Here is a 3,057-nt window from a genome sequence, read left to right as displayed (position 1 = left end):
AACATTTCTAAATGGGGTTATTAAGGAGGAGGTGTACATAGAGTAACAAAAAGGTTTTGAGACATTTGATCAAGAGTCTCATGTGTGCAAACTCAAGTGAGCATTGTATGATCTCAAGCAAGCACCTCGTGCTTGGTACACCAAGATCAATAGTTATCTCACTGGTTTGGGCTTCACCATAAGTGAACCAGATGTAAACCTCATCATGTATGGATAGAAGGTAAATTTCTTATTATTGTCTTATATGTTGATAATTTTATTTTAACTAGTGATGAGACATTGATCATATCTTGCAAGGAGGACCTTGCAAGGGAATTTTAAATGAAGGACATGGGTCTCATGCACTACTTTCTCGGGTTGGAAGTATGACAAGGTGATGGGTAATTATTTGTCTCTCAAGGCAAGTATGAAAATGAGATACTGCAGAGATTCTACATGGAGAGTTGTAAACCCATGGAAACACCTCTAACGAACAACTAGAGGAAGGAGGATGCCACTTCAAGTGAAGTGGATGCTACCATTTATTGAAACTAGTGGGTCCATTCATGTATCTTGTGAACACATGACCAGATGTGTGATGTGCAGTAAACGAGCTAAGACACGCTATGGTTAGGTCAACCAAATATTTTGGAAGGCAACTAAGCATGTTTTACGGCACCTCAAATGCACTACCTAGTTTGGACTATGGTATAGACGAGCAGAGGGAGTGAAGTTGTGCGGATTCACAGATGCAAGTTGGGCACGAAGTCCATTAGAACGAAAGAATACATCAAATGTAATTTTTAGTGTTGGGTTTGTAGTTGTTTCTTGGTACGACAGGAAGCAAAGATCTATGGTGCTCAACTAGACAAAAGCATAATACATGGCTGCAAGTCAGGAAACATGTGAGGCGATATGGATGAGAAAGATACTTGTTGGACTATTTGGTCAGATGATGGATCCAATTGTGATAATCAGAGTTGCATCAATCTCTCTGAGAATCTTATATTTCTTGATCCATCCAAGCATATAGATATCCAATATCACCATTTACGAGACTGTGTCTAGAGGCAGATGATGTTGCTACACTCCATTCTGATAGAGGAGTAATATGTTGACATTTTGACAAAATCTTTGTCAAGAGGGAAGTTCAAATTCCTTAGGTGCAGGATAGGGGTGGTTGATAATCCCTTTTTTGTATAGAGGGAGTCTTAAAAAATGTACCAAGAAATTCTCAATTTTATTTTTCCTTGATTAAATTGAGAAAAAATGAATTTCCACATCAATAGACAGCTTGGATGCAGTTAACTTGTGTGACATGGCTTGTGTCACCTGGTTTACACAGTAAATTTGAGTTGGAGGAGTTATATTTCAGTTAAGCATGTATGATTGTTAATTTGTAGCAATCAAACTCAGTTATCTCAAGTTATTTTCAGTTAAACTAGTTCCAACTGCTTGAGGAACTAGTGGAAGGCCAATTGTGTAGTGGGACTTCAGTCAAACTCAGTGATCATCTAGTTAACTAATCAATCAACCCAAAATAGCTAATGCATGGAGAATTCGAGTTCCCCAACTGTGGTGGAGATTCCAAGGTAGTGTAACATCAATTGTAGACTAGCCTTGAGTGTACAGGTGTTGCATACAGTCAGATGATCAACCTTGGGAATTTCGTAATCCATTTTGTAAAAATTCCTAAATAATAGGGGCCTAATTTCTCAAGGAATTGCGCAAGGAAATATGAGCTCAAGCAGAGGTAGAAATTTACTAAGTCTGGCTTAGAGCTTCTCAATGAGCAAAGAGACAAGTTATTCACTTGTAGGTTGTGCTCAGTTGAGAAAATAAATTGCAATACATTTCTATTGATCATATAAGTGCAAATAGACATTGGGGTTTTTGATTAAAACTTCATGAGTAGTTGCAACTCTACACCATAATTTCTACAAGGATGGTGGAGGAAAATTACAGAATATTCCTTAGTAGACAATATGCCTACTTCAAAATATCTATGACAACTTTTGCGAGAAGAAGACGTTGAGAATAAAAGATTGGATTTTCGAAGAATTAGTCACAAAATTCACAAGGGCGGTAGTTTTGGTTGCAAGTGTGGAGGTAGATGGATTAAATGTAATTTTGGCTGCATGTGTGTAGGTAGACAAGTCACAGTTACTCCTTTGACTTTTGTCGATGACGTGTTACTATTTTGTAGATTGACCTCTTTTGATTGGTCTTTGGAATCCTTATGAATAATATTAAATCTCATATGATTTATTCTTACCCAAATGATGCATTGGTACTGGAGATTTATCATATTTTTGGTGTTATCTCCATTGCATTGGATGCAGATTTTAAATATCTTAGATTTATGCTCCAACCCAATTGTTATGGAATTAAGGATTGGATCTGAATTATAGAGAAAATCCACTATATACTTTTATCATGGGCACGCAAGAGGCTCTCCCTAGGAGGCAAGTTGACTCTAGTTTGAGCAGTCCTTCAGAGCATCTCTGTATATTGGCTTCATATTTTCACTCTGCCTAAGAATATCAATAAATGTATCTTTCCAGCTTCAACTTGGCATGGGACAATTTTTGATGTAAAGGATAAAGTGGGTCTGGTTGTTGTTTACTCTGTATGGAGGCGATGGATGACTAGAATCGTCTATTTCTTTTATTCTCCAGAGTAAAATCAATTTGGAATGGTGTATTTAATATGTTCCATTTACAGGCAAATTAGAACTACTCTTTTGTGGTTTATTGTTTTTCGCACTAGATTATTGAATATAAAACATTTGGACCACTTCCAATATACATTGGGAGTTCGACCCAAAGAATGCATTACTGTCCCAATCTCCTTTGTTGTGATACATCCACCTCTGTCCTGGTCAAAAAAGCTAAAGGCCTCCCTGAACTTAGACATAACCTCCATCCCATATTCCTTTAGCAGATAAAACCCTTATCTCATTTTCTGACCATGCCAATCTACCCTCCATCCCATATTCTCTCATGAGCCCTGTGTAAACCACCATTTCATTCAAGGATGGGGATTTTGATGCCTACTCTAACCATATTTGTTAGATAC

The sequence above is a fragment of the Pinus tabuliformis genome, chromosome 1_1 (assembly GCF_031772625.1).
Source record: "Pinus tabuliformis cultivar Carrire ecotype Pingquan chromosome 1_1, CPIR1, whole genome shotgun sequence".
Taxonomy (NCBI): domain Eukaryota; kingdom Viridiplantae; phylum Streptophyta; class Pinopsida; order Pinales; family Pinaceae; genus Pinus; species Pinus tabuliformis.
The sequence above is the reverse complement of the archived record's forward strand: the minus strand, read 5'-3'. Positions refer to the sequence as shown.